The sequence below is a fragment of the Chiloscyllium punctatum genome, chromosome 42, assembly GCF_047496795.1.
Source record: "Chiloscyllium punctatum isolate Juve2018m chromosome 42, sChiPun1.3, whole genome shotgun sequence".
NCBI lineage: Eukaryota > Metazoa > Chordata > Chondrichthyes > Orectolobiformes > Hemiscylliidae > Chiloscyllium > Chiloscyllium punctatum.
In genome coordinates, this window is record NC_092780.1 from 13,510,765 (window position 1) to 13,528,261 (window position 17,497).

General features: G+C 39.7%; 1 protein-coding gene across 10 annotated transcripts in view; it reads right to left on the bottom strand.

Annotated features, from left to right (window-relative positions):
- The window catches only part of raraa (retinoic acid receptor, alpha a), a 571,472-nt gene that overhangs the window by 517,467 nt on the left and 36,508 nt on the right, over positions 1-17,497 (bottom strand). For 6 of the 10 annotated variants that reach the window (XM_072561418.1, XM_072561428.1, XM_072561431.1 and 3 more), the window contains exon 2: positions 11,216-11,309. The exons of the other annotated variants lie outside the window; for them this stretch is intronic. The gene's annotated coding sequence lies outside the window, so the exon portion shown is untranslated. The remainder of the gene's footprint in view (positions 1-11,215; positions 11,310-17,497) is intronic. 10 annotated transcript variants of the gene reach the window in all.

A 17,497-nucleotide genomic window follows, 5' to 3' on the forward strand; every position in this document is an offset into this window, starting at 1 on the left:
ATTCTCTCTTCTGACTGCGGCCTCCCATGCATTCTGAATTCTTCAGTCAATCGGCAGTTTTGCCTTTTGTCACATGGGCCACATTTTAAAATTTCTTTCCTAAACCACTCTGCCTCCATATCTTTTAAGATTCTTCTAAAAAGCAATTTCTGTAGTGTGATGTTTTTTTTTAAATGAAGGGAAGTTGAGACAGAGGCACCCAGCCATCTGCTCAAAACCAATAAAGCTTGTGAGGCCTTTATTTTGTTTAAAGTTGGAACAATAGAAGCAACCTGAACAAGTCAGGTCAACTTCCCACAGAACCAGGGTTTTTAGTTTAGCTTTCAATACCAGTTACTGGGCTCTTGACTCTGAATGTGGAAGCTCTTGTTCCTCTCTCTGTAGCTAAAAGCTGGGGTTCTCTTCCTGCTGCTAGAATTGCATGTGAACCAATCTATTTTACTGATTTTTGCCTTTGCCAAGGATGTGCTTATGGGATATTAGTATATTGGAACTGTTAATGAGCAGTTTATTATTTTAAGTATTTTGATTGGTCAAATACAAAACAAGAGGAATTGACTTAATCGAACGTTGACATGTTTTGAGATGGTTTAGTCTGGTCCATTACAGGAGGCACTCTGCTTAGCAACGCTTCCTTCTGCTCCATGTCCATCACTGATTTATTAAAACACCATGAAGTGCCTTAAGGTGTTTCTCTATATTAGTGTTGAAATGTCAATGGAAGTGGTTTTTGATTTAGGATTCACAAATATATTGTCTGGCATATTCATTCCACACCCAATGGTTTTATAATTACAATAAAGAACAGTAAATATTCACAGTTAACAAGGTTATAACTTTTTCTGTAAATTACTCAAAAGATGAACAAAGTTCTTGCATCACAAAATAGAATTGCTTTAGATTGAAGGTTGCTGCATAATGTAAAACCATTTCACAAATGTTAAGTGCATCAAAAAGCACCACTATAGTCTCATTCACTTAGCCATTTTATTCAATGTGCAGCCAAGCCTTGAAGATTTACAGCCCAGTTTTGATTCTCAATTGGCTGGTCTGGAACAAGTTAGTGTTAGTACAGCTACAGCCACTTATAATGATCCTTGGCATCCCTGCATAAAGGAGGAGAAAATCAGTGTGGGTTTTAGTCCCGATTTTTATCAAGGGAATAATGCTAGAAAAATATAGTCAGCTAATGAAGCACAGATCAAATTTAAACCATATCTATCCCCATTGTTAACTAACCTAGCAGAACTCTTTGTCACTCAAGTATTATCCTTTACTTAAGTAAGGTAATAAAGGGTATCTAGTACACAATGCCCTCAGAACTAAAGAAAGGAAAACTACTGCCAGAGACATTAGCAAAGGATGTTAGCATCCTCAGTTGTAAATGGTGCAGAAAATTAAATAGTGGCATGCATGAAGTTTAGAGAACAATGTAAAAATAGAAGGAAGCTTCTATCCTGAAACATAGTTACAGCTAAAGCCCTGAATGAGTTCACAGCTGCAGTAATAGTCCCTTTTCAATTTTAATTTCACAACATTAGAAGAAGGAGCAAAAGCAAAAATATGTACTTATACACTCCCATACATCTTTTAAAGCACATCTGACATTTGCTAAGAGTTAATGACAAATATAAAGTATCAGCAGTGCACCAACACTTAACTACAGTGAGACAGATTAATAAAATTAATTGGAATGTAAAGAGTTAGATGAACATGTTGACAAATGAAGATTTGAAAGGTGGAAATATGAAAAAGTCATACTTCACAGACTGTCACCATCTCTGAGCATGTCCTTCCCATCAGTAGAACATGCCCACTAAAAAGGAGACAATATAGTGGTACACAGTTGGAATCCTCAACCTTGACACCAGAATCTTATGGCATCAAGTCAAACATGGACAGATATGGTAATCTTGGTGGTTGTCCCCTACAGTCCCACTCAGATGATGAATCAATATTGATTCACGTTGAACACCAACTGGAGGAAGCAGCAAGTGGTGCTCTAGTAGAGGTTCTTCAATGTCCATCAGGAAGAGTGGCTCAACAGTATCATTAATGACCAAGCTGGCGGAGTCCAATCGACATAGCTGCAAGAATGGTCCATAAAAGGTTAGTGCTGTTACAAGATGGAGAAACTTCTCTCACCAAACTAAGCATTTATATTTGACCAACTCACATAAGAACTGAGAGGTAGTCCGTGACATTATCAGTAGAATTGACCACCTCACAGATCTTATGGAGACAAAGTCTGGTCTTCACATTGCAAACACCCTTCAACATGTATGGCAGTACCACTATGCTAAATTACATAGCTTTAGCTCTAGGAACTCAAAGATGGGTAACCGTGAGGCACTCTGGGCCAATATTCAGCTACAATCTATAACCTCATCACTTATATTAAGCTGAAGGATCAATACTCTTCCATTGAAGAGTTCAAGAGGACATGCCTGAAGCAGCATTAGCATACCTAACAATGAGCTGTCAACCTGGTGAAGATTCAACAGAGCAGTGCTTGCATGACTAACAACATAAGTAGCATGAAATTAATAAAGTTAAGCAATCCACAGCCAACGGATCAGATCTCAGCAATCCCTCATCCAGCTGAGAATGGTGTTGACAATTCAGAAAATACACAGAAGGAAGGAGGAGGTTCTACAAATATCCACCTCCACCTTCTCTTGAGTTCCCTCGTATCACAGATGCCAGTTTTCAAACAATTCAATTCACTCCACATGATATCAAGAAGTGGCTTAAGACAGTGAACATCTTTTCAATGCCAATGGGCCTTGGTAACATTCTGGCAATAGTGCTTAAGACTTGTTCTCCAAAACTCGTTGCAGCTCTAGCCAAGTTGTTCCAGCACAACTACAAAACTGACATCTAGCCAACAACTGGAAATTTTCCAAAGAATGCCCTGTACTCAAAAGTGGAACAGATCTAACCTGGTCAATTACCACGTCATCAGTCTACTCTTAATCATCAAAGTGATGGAAAGCATAATTGACAATACTATCATGCCGTACTTTCTGAACAATAACCTGTTCACTGATACTTAAATTTGGAATCCACCAGTGTTACTCAGCTCCTGGCATCCTTTTTGCCTTGTTACAAACATGGACAAAGCAGTGGAATGCCAGACATGAGACAAGAGTAATTGTCCTACAAATCAAGTTATTATTTGACAGAGTAAGGCATCAAGGAGCCAAAGGAAACTAGAATCATCAGGAATCAGGGAAAATCTCTCCAATCATTGGAATCATTTTCAGCACAATTGAAAATGATGGTTGCATTTGTTGGAAGTCAACCATTCCAATTTCCAGAATGACACTGCAAGAGTTCCTCAGTGTAGTGTCCTAGGGACAACCATCTTCAGCTGCCTTAATGATTTTTCCTATAAAGTGAGGATGTTTAGCAACAATCCTCAGCCAGGAAAACATCCTCTGTTCATCTACAAAAAGACCTGGATAACATCCAGGCTTGCACCAACAAGCAGTAGGTAACAATACACCAGTGACCATCTCCTTTAAGGCAGGATATAGCCATTGCCTGGACATTCAGTGCGATTACCATTGCTAAATCCCTCACAATCAACATCCTGGGAGCTACAATTGATCAAAAAATGAACAGGACCAGCCATAAGAATACTGTGGCTACAAGAATAGGTTAAAACTCTCCTCCTGCTTCCCGAATGCTTGCTCACCACCTACATGGTGCATGTCAAGAGTGTGGTGAAATACTCTCCACTTGCCTGGATGTAAACCCTAATAAAACTCAAGAAGTCTGGCACCATTCAGAATAAAACAACCTGTTTGACCAGCACCCTGTGACCAACTTCCAGACTCACTCCCTTCACCACTAACACACAAAATGCAGCAGTACTATCTACAAGATGTACTGCAGTAACTCATCGAGGTTCCTTTGACAGCAATTTCCCAACCCACAACAAAAACAGCAGATATGTGGGAACACTACCACTTCCAAGAAGCCACATAACATTCTGATTTGGAAGTATATTGCTGTTCCTTCACTGATGCTGGGTCAAGATCCTTGAACTCTCTTCCCAACAGCACTATAGGTGTAACTACACACCTAGAACAGCAGCAGTTCAAGAATTCAGCCCACTATGACCACCTCAACAGAAATTAGGGATGGATAATAAATACTGGCCTAAGTAGCTGTACTTATATCCTGTGAATGAATATAAAAGAAAAACATCTAACAGTGTGGGATTCAGATGTTTCATCATCATACAATTCAGGTGGCAGTCATAAATTGTTCATGATTTGTGATATACCTGAACCTGGTCTCAGAATTTTGAATGACGGCACACTTCCTGAAAATTAAACACTAGCCATTTAATCATTAAGTACAACTAACTGATATTTATAGTGATGGCTGCCTATCGAAATAAAAATGATCTAGAAATGCAATAAAACAGTGCTGTGTACTCCATTGCATAATTAGTAAAACATAAATCATCTTTAGATTTATAATCTCACTTCAAGATTCAAATGGCAGTTATAAAGAATGAACAGAACCTCTTGAAGAGATTATTGTTTTATAATGACTGCTAGTTATGCATTATTTTGTTTACAATTGCTTGTTTTTCACCATTTTCAATATATATTAAAATTTACACATATGTACACACTGCATTGTGGTTTACTGGTGTATAAATTGTAACACTGAAAGAAATTGCCATTGTGCAACTTCTGTTTATTGCTGGCTTCAGCTAAGTTTATCACTGGAGAAATACAATAATAAAAGGCTTCATTTTTCTTAAAACTTTAACAGAAAATGAACCTCCTGACCTCACTGGTCATTTACACATAAGGTTGGAGCTGCACTATCATAATTTAATAAGAATCAGAAAGCACTGGCACAGCAAGATAGCTCTTGCCTAATGAGACCTTTAACTTATTACAACTACAATGCCCTCTCTGTGCGGATGTGTGTCTGATACGTAAGCAGAACCACAGCTGCTCTAAACTACCTCTGAGCATGGAATGATTTTGGAGCCAATCCCATGTACATTTTAGTAGCAACTTGTGGTAAAGGGCTCAATAGTCATTGCGTGCTTGCAGACATGGTTATTTTGATGCTGCACACAAGTTGATTATTCAGTGTATACATTTAGTTTTAATACTCTCATCACTGACACATAAGCTACAAACTGACTGGACCAATTTTCTACAAAGGTTTCAGCTCATCAGCACAGTAGTGTCAAGTTGAAATCAGTTCAGCTATATTTACTTTCAAAAAAATTAATAATTCCCAGAAAGATAGAATAAAGCTGGTCTACATCATGGCGAAAAAATCTACTTCTCAACTAGGTAAATGGCAGATTGTATCCACATTTGCTCAATTTTCATTGACCTGTCAACTTAAAATAAACATAGTTATTCCTTCCTGTCCAAACCTTCGGCTTTTTGTTCCTCCGCTCTCTTCAGTTCTAATTATTTGACCATAATACATAGGAGCAGTTAGGCCATTCAGCTTATCTAGTCTAATCTACCATTCAATGAGATTGTGGCTCAACTGGAAATTCTCATTTCCACTTTCCTACCTTTTTCCTATAACCCCAATTCACTTACTCATTCAAGACTTGTCTATCTCAACCTTGAATATACTCAGAAGCCTCAGAGAGAAAATTTCTCCTCAATCGTGTCGAAAATGTACAACCTTTTATTCTGAGATTCTGTCATTTGGTCTGAGACTCTCCCATAAGAGGAAACAACCTTTGTGCAGCTAATCAATTCAAGTCCTGAAGAATTTTGCATGTTTCAATAAAGGTCACCTCTCATTCTTCTAAATTCCAGTGAGTATACTCCCAATCTCGTCAACCCCTCCTCCTAAGACAACTACCCCATATCTGGTATCACCCTGGTGAACCTTCACTGTCAACCTCCAATGCCAGGATATCATTCCTTTGACAACTAAAACTAAAAACTACTCACTGTATTCCAAGTGTGTTCCGACTAGTTCCCCGTATAGTTTCAGCAAAACCTCACAACTTTTACTGTCCATTCCCTTTGAAATAAAGGCCAATGTTTCATTTGCTTTCCCTGTTACCTGGTGAACTTGGATGGTACATTTTTGTGACTTATGCATGAGTCTCCCAAATAGTGTGCTGTAGCTTTCTCTGTTTAAATAATATTCAGTTCCTTTGTTCTTTCTGCAAAAGTGCATAACCTTACATCTTCCTACATTAAATTCCATCTGAAAAGTTTTGGCTCCCTTGCTTGACCTCATCACCAATTCCTTCCCAGCAATTTTTGTATCATCCACAAATCTGGCAATGGTGCATTCACTTTCTTCATCTTTGTCATTAATATTGGAGTTAAAAAGTCGATTTCACCAGTTTCCTCATCTCCCCTTCCCCCCACCTTATCCCAGATCCAACCCTCCAACTCGGCACTGTTCTACCTGTCCATCTTCCTTCCACCTATCCGCTCTACTCTCCACTCCGACCCATCACCATAACACTCCAGCTTCATCCACCTATTACATTCCCAGCTACCTTGCCCACCCATCCCAACCCCCACCCATTTATCTCTCATCCCCCTTCGGCCCCCACACCCCACATTTCTGATGAAGAGCTTATACTCGAAACATCAACTCTCCTGCTCCTCAGATGTTACCTGACCAGCTGTGCTTTTCCAGCGCCACACGTTTTGACTCTGATCTCCAGCATCTGCAGTCCTCATTTTCTCCTTTTTCATTAAATGTATTGTAATTAATTGTGGACCCAGCACTGATCTCTGTGGCACTCCAATAGTTCTAGATTGCCATCCTGAAAATGCCCACCATGTGTTGTGTCTAGCTGCTTTAAGTATATTTATTTACTTAAACAAAAGATAACATAGCAGAGTTTGAAAAATGAAAAGTTAATCAGCCAGTACTTCTGGCAACATATCTCAACAACCTTTGATGAACAGGACAATCAAAAGTTATAAAAGATACAAAATAGAATTCTGGTTTAAATAGTAGAAACCATACAGGAAAGCTTTATTCTTTAGTTTTCGGTTATTTACTTTTAACACATTGCAACACTAAAAAAAACCATGTAATTCTGTGAAGTTGAATTCATTTCATAACAAGCATTAACAGACATGAAATCTTCTTATATTTTCAAGTCTTGATTAATGTCTAGATATTTATGGTCTATATGGACGTCAGTAAGGCATTCGACAAGGTTCCGCATGTAGACTGATTAACAAGGTTACATCACATGTAACACGGGGAAAAATAGCGATGTGGATACATAACTGGCTCTAAAGTAGGAGACAGAGGATGGTGGTGAAGGGTTGCTTTTTGGACTGGAGGCCTGTGACCAGCAGCATGCCACAAGGATTAGTGCTGGGTCTACTGCTTTTTGTCATTTATATAAATGATTTGGATGTGAATATAAGAGGTATGGTTAGTAAGTTTGCAGAAGACACCAAAGTTGGAAGTGCAGTGGACAGTGAAGGAGGTTACTCAGATTACAACACAATCTCAATCAGATGGGCCAAGGAATGCCAGATGGAGTTTATTTCAGATTAATATAAAGTGCCTGCATTTTGCTAGGACATGATTTACAAACATAATGATAAGGTCCTGGGGAGGGCTGCCAAACAAAGAGACCTTGGTGTGCAGGTTCATGGTTCATTGGAAGTGGAGTCACAGGAAGACTGGGGTAGTGAAGACGACATTTGGTATGCTTGCCTTTATTGGTCAGTGCATTGAGTATAGGAGTTGGGCATCATGTTGTGGCTGTATAATGTGAATACTGTGTTCAATTCTGGTCTCCCTTCTATAGGAAAGATGTTGTGAAACTTTAAGAGTTCAGAAAAGATTTACAAGAATGTTGCCAGAGTTCGAGGATTTGAGCTATAGGGAGAGCATCAGAGGCTAAGAGTGACCTTATAGAGGTTTATAAAATCATGAGGGACATGGATGGGGTGTACAGCCAAGATAACTTCCCCACGGTAGGGGAGTACAAAACTGGAGGACATATGTTTAAGGTGAGAGGGGAAAGATTTAAAAGGGACCTAAGGGGCAACATTTTCATGCAGAGGGTAGTGCCTGTATGGAACGAGCTATCAGAGGAAGTGGAGGAGGTGGATACGATTAAAACATTTGAAAGGCATCAGGATGGGTATATGAATAGGAATGGTTTAGAGGAATATGGGCCACATGCTGGCAAATGGGATTAGATTAATTTAGAGATATCTGGTCAGCATGGATGAGTTGGACTGAAGAGTCTCTTTCCATGCTGTACATCTCTATGACTTTGATAATAGTACAGAGAGCTCACTCCTATGAATACAAAGCTACCTAATCCAAATTGTCTGATGTAATTTTTATTCACACAAAGAACTAGAAATTAGCAAATTAGAGGGAGTTATAACTTAGCATCAACTTTTTAAACTTGAATAAAAGCTCTCTGATCTCAAATTCAAGCCAGGGATATTTGTGCTTTTCTTTGTTCAACCACCAGCAGCCATTCCATCAGCTGCCTAGGCCTCAAATTCTGGAATTTCCTTTCTAGGCCACCCCAATTTGCAACCACCTTCTGCTCTTTTAAATCTTTTATAACGCCTACTCTGGGCTGCTTAAATGTTAATTGTTGCTATTCTCACACAGGTTAGCGTATTGGTCTAAAATTTCCTTCTTCACTATATTAACAGAAATGTTTGCTTGCTTCAAATACTAACATTCTGCTCTGTTAAAATAGCAATGGAAAGGATTTTATACAATTATATTCTATTCTTACTCAGCGCAATGCCAATTTTACAGATGGTTATGTTAGCCAGTAACAAAAATTAGTTGCACTTTATACCATATACATAAAATTTTACCAGGTTATTTAGTTAAGAGGATTAACACAGAAATGGCCAAATAAAGTTTATCAAAAATTACTCTCATTATTATTTTCCTCCTGTGGCAAAAAATTTCATCCCCAAGGAGCTGGAAGACATCTTGGGGATCCAGTGTCTGCAAACACAATTTCAAAACACAGATGAGATGTAAAATAGACAATGTTCCACCTAGTTTCTACAATAAGTCTTTAAGCCAAATTCAGAATATTATACCGTACAACATTCATGATGACTTGCCCCACACTAGTTATCATTGCACTATTAAAATCCCTTTAAGCCCTTCCTATTCATATACCCATCCTGATGCCTTTCAAACATTGTAATTGTACCAGCCTCCATCACTTCCTCCGGCAGCTCATTCCATACATACACCACCGTCTGCAATGAAAAAGTTGCCCCTTAGGTCCCTTTTAAATCTTTTCTCTCACTTTAAACATATGCCCTCTAGGTTTGGACTCTCCTACCCTGGGGAAAATATACACACCATACACCCTGACCACCCCCCTCATGATTTTACAATCAGCTAATTCACTGCCTAATGCCATAGAAATATGCAACTTTATGCTGTCCCTCAGGCCTATTGGTGAATCGATATTACCAAACAGAAAGGACCCATACAATGGAGGTAAAAGCACAATATGCCAAACCCATCCAAAAAAAAATTCATGTCTGAAACAGCTGCCCCTGCACATGACTGTTGTTTCTAAAAGAATTCTAAAACACAAGATACATGCACCTCCATTTCCCCCTATGCTAAATGCTCATTCTGCGCTTGTTTTGAGTAAAGCACCATATGGAGATCCAGGCTATTTCCCACAATTACCAAAAGAAAGTTAGGTAATAAGTATCTTCACCCTCTTATAGCAGGTAGCAACAGAGGCAGGGTCTTGTCTAATGTCTTCTGCATATATGCGAAGGACCTAAATAAGTGCAGAAAATTTTGCTTATAAAATTTTCAAGGTTAATAAGTGGAAATATAAATATCACTTACAAATACCATATGTCAGTCATTGGCTAAAGATTGTAACATCTTGTGATATTACATTTTAGATTCCCAGGTAGAATGAAAAGAACAAGGATTTGTTCTTAGCGTGGTTGGCTCTCGAAGTTGCTAAGACAGGCATCATCTCAGTTTTGAGTTGGACATTTCAACATTAAAAAACAGACAAAGCAGGTGCCAAACATCCAAATTCTCCCCATATGCATTGGACAGCTGTGGGTCAATGACTGGGATTCATAGATTACCAGTTCCTTCAGTTGGAGCAGTCTAATGACAGGTGTTTGTCACATAGAATAGTTCTTACTCTATCAATATGCAATCAGCACCTTGGCAAACTAACAGCAGCTGTGGCAAAATGCCATCCAAGAATAACTGCACTAATAAACAATTTGAGAATGCGGGAGAAGTTATTCCTCATACGTCTGTGAATGGATTATAAAGAAATGCTACACCATGAAAGTTGCTAGACAAATTGATAATTTCAACAGAATGTGGCAGAACAGATGGCAATTTTCAAGTTAGCACTGCACCACAGCGACAGAACATCTATTCAAGCTTCTTGACAAAAAACCGATGATCACAGTAATATGCCCTCTACTCCAACAGTCCTTAGTTAAAAAACTAGATCACCATTTCTGAACTGAGTGGAAACTGTTTTTTTTCATTTTGCCAGCATCTTCAGACAATGTTTCCATGGGTACCAGCTGCTCCCAGTAAACTGATCAAGTAAATGTCCTCACACGCATGTCATGGCAGTCGAGTGTAGGATAACTATAGGTAAACACAGCCTGGCCTAGTTCTTCCCTGAACGCCATTCCCATATTTTCAAACAGGAATATCTCTGGGTCAAGAATGTGATGCTGGAAAAGCACAGCAGGTCAGGCAGCATCCAAGGAGCAGGAAAATCGACATTTAGGCAAAAGCCCTCCATCATATATCTACTACAATAACTGGGTCATGCTTGGACAACACTTCAGTTTTACTGATCCTCGCCCCATATCCCTAAATCAAGGCCAATTTCAGTGTCCAAAACAATGAAAATTTGACATAAGTGCAAGCATCCACATAAAAATTCTAATTTTGTTTGAAGTTTTAAACACAAAAGTAAAACATCAAAACCTTTGAACTTTCCTTTCATTGACATTCAGACTTCAATCTTCCAGAACATGTTTTGTAGTATTGCTGCAACATGCACTTGTGTAAACAATTTTAAGAATATAAAACCCTCCCCACTTCCACCACTGTCATAAGGTATTTCCCCATTTCCCATAAATAAACTGACCCTCATTATGATACTGCTCTAAAAGCCTAAATAGCCAGTCTCCATATTTATGCTCAAAATCATACTCACATTCGACTGTGGGTGGTGTTTAACATTCTGGAACTGATTCCCAAACTGCATTGTGGATGGACTGCAGCAATTCAAACTAGCAGCTTGCCAACACCTGTTCAAAGGAAATTAAGGATGAGCAATAAATGCTGGCCTTACCAGCAACACTTATCCCTCAAAATAAGAAAATAAATGCACTTACAGCTAGCAATTTGGAAGAAAAATAACATTTTGCAAAAATGCATAAGGGAACTCGAATACTGTACAAAAAACAAGGAAACCTTCTATAATTTAGTAACACCCCCACCTGGATTACTATGCAAAATTTTGGTCTCTGAAATGCTATATTTGCCTTGGAGGAAGACAATAAAGGTTCACTAGATTGGTTCTGTCGCATGAAAGGATTGTCCAATGAGAGGCTGTATAAATTGGGACTATAATTTCCAGAGTTTAGAAGAATAAGAAGTAATCTCATTTAACCATACAAGATTCTGAAGGAGTTTGATAGAGTAGACACTGAGAGGTTGTTACCCCTTGTTAGAGAATCTAGAACATGGGGGTACAGTCTCAGGATAAGAGGTCAACCAGTTTGGCCCAAGAAGAGGAGAAACTACTCAAATGAAGAAGCCTGCAAATCTTTGGAATTCTTTGTCCCATATTCATTCAAGGTTGGGATAGAATGATTTTTGATTGCATGGGGAATTAAGGACATGAGGAACAAGAGGGAAAGTGGAGTAGGTCAAAGTTACTTGATCATACTGAAATTTAAACTGAAGTTAATATTCTACCCAAATAGAACTGGCTATTTAAACAGAAAGAGTATCTCGTCTGCAATCAGTCCGTGGATTTCATTCTTTTATGTAAGGCTGTCACTGCAAAGTCTCTCACATTTACAAAGAAATGCCAAACACCCCAAAAAGAATGTGTAATTCTCTTAACAAAACTAACAATGATTTATGATACTGGTATTTTGGCCCTGAAGAAGAACCTCTCTTTATCTAGAGTTTACTCAAATCTTATGAAATTCTGGCAAGTCTTTAAAAAGCATGTCCTTGAATAATCGTTAGAAGTATTTTTAATTAATGGGAGAGCAGATTCTGGTCAAAATCCAATGACAAAGCTGAAACTTCATGATAAATTCTGAGCCAGGATGCAGTAGGAACATCTACCTAAATGATTCATGCGTTGTTAATGCATACTGAGTGTCTGATAGAAGCAGTAAAAAGGTTATCTGGATGTTGCTGTAAAAGCCTACTGATCCAAAAACATCCTTCACATTCAACATCTTTCCTGGGGAGAACAATAAAAATAGATTGCCTTACCCTTCAAAAGAGAAAAAACAACTTCTTCCAGTTGACTTGTACAGTAGTTTCTTTTTAAGCAGTACAGATAAGCCCTAAAGATGGTTGCCCTGATTAACTATCATTTTAAAAGTTCTATTTCCATAAAATGCTGAAGTATAACTGATTCTTTTTGCAGGGTGTGAGATGATTCTATTTCAGTATTGGGTTCAAATGTTTAACAGCAATTAAAACCCAATCTTTCAGTTTGAGCATGAAACAGACGATACACTTGTTTGGAAGGGAGAGTACTTGTACCACTAAAGCAGACTACTTTCAACCAAAATACATCGCTTTTTTTTCAGTTACGACAGGAAGCTGGTATTTTATTCCAAAAGTGATTAATAGATATTAAATCAGAATGCTTTATTTCCTTTAATTGCTTTTCTAATTGTCTCTGTGCATGGCACAGTGATCCAACTCAATGCTGAAGTACTATATGGCTTCACAGAGTTCAACAGTAATATTCTCAAATTCCACTCAAATTCTATTCAGTCAACAAAATCTCAGTACAAGGAAAAATGTCTTCAACCATACCCCAGCTGCAAAACTAATAGGTTGAATAAACACACTTCATTTTGAAGAAACAACAACATGCTGGTCATCATTAAAGAGGCTTTGACCACCATATACTCTTCATACAAATCAATACTGAACATATTTTTCCCCAAACCAAGTTCTGGTCACACACAACCCTGGTACTCAGGGACCTTCAAGGAGTCTCAGTTCACTAACATCTCAAACTTAAAATTGCCTGCTTTGTACTTTAATTCATTTACCCTCCCAGTTTCCATAACTATCTAAACTCTACTGAGAAACATACACTTCACTGATTTTAGATTCTTATTTAGGACCTGATCAGGTGTACCTAGAACTCTGTGGGAAGCTAGGGCAGTGATTGCCAGGCCTCTTGCTGAGATAATTGTATCATCGTTAGTCACAGGTGAGGTGCCGGAAGACTGGAGATTGGTTAACCTGGTTAAGAAAGGTGATAAGGACAAACCAGGGAACTATAGACCAGTGAGCCTGATGTCGGTGAAGGGCAAATTGTTGGAGGGAATCCTGAGGGACAGGATGTACGTGTATTTGGAAAATCAAGGACTGATTAGGGAAGTCAACATGGCTTTATGCATGGTAAATCATGTCTCACAAACTTGATTGAGTTCTTTGAAGAAGTAACAAAAAAAGATTGATGAGGGCAGAGTGGTAGACGTGATCTATATGGACTTCAGTAAGTGGTTCGACATGGTTTCCCCATGGGAGACTGGTTAACAAGGTTAGATCTTATGGAATACAGGGAGAGCAGAGGGTGGTGGTGGAGGGTTGTTTTTCAGACTGGAGGCCTGTGACCAATGGAGTGTCACAAGGATTGGTGCTGGGTCCACTACTTTTCATCATTTACATAAATGATTTGGATGTGAGCAAGTTTACAGATGATACTAAAATTGGAGTGTAATGGACAACGAAGATTACAGATTACAACAGGATTTTGACCAGATGGGCCAATGGAACAAGGAGTGGCAGATGGAGTTTAATTTAGATAAATGCAAGGTGCTGCATTTTGGGAAAGCAAATCTTAGCAGGACTTATACACTTAATGGTAAGATCCTAGAGAGTGTTGCTGAACAAAGAGACCTTGGAGTGCAGGTTCATAGCCCCTTGAAAGTGGAGTCTCAGGTAGATAGGATAGTGAAGAAGGCATTTGGTATGCTTTCCTTTATTGGTCAGAATATTGAGTACAGAAGTTGGGAGGTCATGTTGCGGTTGTACAGGACATTGGTTAGGCCACTGTTGGAATATTGTGTACAATTCTGGTCTCCTTCCTATCGGCAAGATGTTGTGAAACTTGAAAGGGTTCAGAAAAGATTTACAAGGATGTTACCCGGGTTGGAGGATTGAGCTATAGGGAGAGATTAAATAGGCTGGGGCTTTCACTGGAATGTCAGAGGCTGAGGGGTGACGTTATACAGGTTTATAAAATCATGAGGTGCATGGATAGGATAAATAGACAAAGTCTCTTCCCTGGGGTGGGGGAGTCCAGAACTAGAGGGCAGAGGTTTAGGGTGAGAGGGGAAAGATATAAAAGAGACCTAAGGGGCAACTTTTTCATGCAGAGGGTGGTATGTGTATGGAATGAGCTGCCAGAGGAAGTGGTAGAGGCTGGTACAATTGCAACATTTAAAAGGCATTTGGATGGGTATATGAATAGGAAGGGTTTGGAGGGATATGGACCGGGTGCCAGCAGATGGGACTAGATTGGGTTGGGACATCTGTTCGGCATGGACACGTTGAACCAAAGGGTCTGTTTCCATGCTGTACATCTCTATTCCCTGTGCCCTTTACTCTGACATTGGAGACTGTATTTACAGCTACCCAGACATGACCCAGACATAGCTGGGGTCTGGGCTGTAGGGGGCTCTGCTGCCCTCAGTTTGGGGCCCAGGCTCCAAGTATAAGCACAGTACTCGAACCCCTACTCTAAGCACTTTTTCATGCCTCTTTCAAGTCACTCTTTAAAACACACTTCTTGGACCAACCTTTTAGTCATCATCATTTTTCCTTCTTTGGTTTAGGAACCATTTTTGACTGCTAATGCTGTGTGGAGTACCTCAGGAGATTTTCTACATTGAAAGATAGTAGCAAATGTGCATTATCCTTGTCAAATCTAATTTAATCCCACTGTTTAATTTCAGCATGGTTTTGTGCAGGGAAGGTCATGTCTTACAAACCTAATAGAATTCTTTGAAGAGGTGACAAAATTGATTAATGAGGGAAGGGATGTAGATGTCATATACATGGACTTTAGTAAGGCGTTTGATAAGGTTCCCCATGTTCGGCTGATGGAGAAGGTGAAGTTGCATGGGGTCCAGGGTGTTCTAGCTAGATGGATAGAGAACTGGTTGGGCAACAGGAGACAGAGAGTCCAAGTGGAAGGGAGCTTCTCAAAATGCAGACCTGTGACCAGTGGTGTTCCACAGGGAGTACTGTTGTTTGTGATATATGTAAATGATTTCGAAGAAGGTGTAGATTGCCTCATTAGCAAGTTTGCAGATGACACTAAGATTGGTTGAGTAGCAGACAGTGAAGAGGACTGTCAGCCATTACAGCAGAATATGGATAGATTGGAGAGTTGGGCGGAGGTTTGGGCAGAGAAATGGCAATTGGAGTTCAATTCAATCAAATGCAAGGTGATGCATTTTGGAAGATCCAATTCAAGAGCTGACTATATAGTAAATGGAGAGGTCCTGGGGAAAATTGATGTACAGAGAGATCTGGGTATTCAGGTCCATTGCTCCCTGAAAGGTGGCAACGCAGGTCAGTAGAGTAGTCAAGAAGGCATTTGGCATGCTTTCCTGCATCGGACAGGATATTAAATACAAGAGTTGGCAGGTCATGTTACAGTCATTTAAGGCTTTGGTTCGGCCACATTTGGGATATTGCTTACATTTCTGGTCGCCACATTACCAAAAGGATGTGGATGCTTTGGAGAGGGTACAGAGGAGGTTCCCCAGGTTGATGTAGAGGGTGCTAGCCATGAGGAGAGGTTGAGTAGATTAGGATTATTTTCATTGGAAAAATTGAAGTTGAGGGGGGACCTGACTGAGGCCTTCAAAACTATGAGAGGTGTAGACAGAGTGGTTAGCAAGAAACCTTTTCCCAGAGTAACGGACTCAATTACTAGGGGGGGGGGGGGGCCACAAGATCAAAGTGAAAGGGGAAAAGTTCAGGGGTGAAATGCGTGGAAAGTTCTTCAAGCAGAGGGTGGCAAGTGCCTGGTATGCGTTGCCAAGCAGAGATAGTAGGGACAGTAACGACAGGTTCATTTAAGATGTATCCAGACAGATACATGAATGGACAGGGAGCAAAGGGATACAGATCCTTGGAAAATAGGCGGCAGATTTAGATAAAGGATTTAGATCAGCGCAGGCTAGGAGGGCTGAAGGACCTGTTCGTGTACTGTAATTTTCCTTGCTCTTTGTTTTTATAGATTTTCACCTTCTCCTCCTTGAAATGCCTATAGACATTTCCTGCTGTAATATAAGTTCTACCTGGGCGGCATGGTGGCACAGTGGTTAGCACTGCCAGTGCCAGAAACCGGGGTTCAATTCCCGCCGTATGGAGTTTACACATTCTCCCCATGTTTGCATGGGTTTCCTCCAGGTGCTCCGGTTTCTTCCCACAGTCCAAAAATGTGCAGGTTAGGTGAATTGGCCATGCTAAATTGTCCGTAATGTTAGGTGAAGGAGTAAATGCAGGGTCTGGGTGGGTTGCTCAGAGGGTCGGTGTGGACTTGTTGGGCCAGAGGGCCTGTTTCCACACTGTAGAGAATCTAATCTAATCTAATCTAATCAAGACACTGCAGCTCTTGAAGCAGGTAACAATCATGCTATTCCTTCAAACAAAATCCTTTACGATGCTTACTGCCTCCCAACACACCTGCCTAAAATGATAAACTATCCTCTTACATCCAGATTACTCTCCAAGTTTTCTCCTCCTGTATTCTCAAATACTTCAGCAGACTTTGTTTTTCCCCAAATCACCTCTCACTGAAAATGTAAATTAGAAGCAAGGCATGCCGGGGGAGTAGATTTCATATTATCCCTGAATCACTTATTGATTGATCTACCTCTGGGTAATGGCATCTCAAGAGCATACTGCACAAACACTTAATCCAGGTTTTTGATCTCTCTGCTATTCAACTTAATGTATACACATTATCGATGCAGGTACATGCTAATAATGTAAGTTTTTGTGGCTTCTACCCTCAAGGCATGTACTCACCCATTTTGTAGAGGTGCTGGTGTTGGACTGAGGTGGACAAAGTTAAAAATCACAACACCAGGTTATAGTCCCACAGGTTTATTTTCAAGTACAGGTAGACAACCCTTTATCCAAAATCCCAAAATCTGAAAAGCTCTAAAATCCAAAGGTTTTTTTGGTGAGGTTTTTATCTCATTAACAC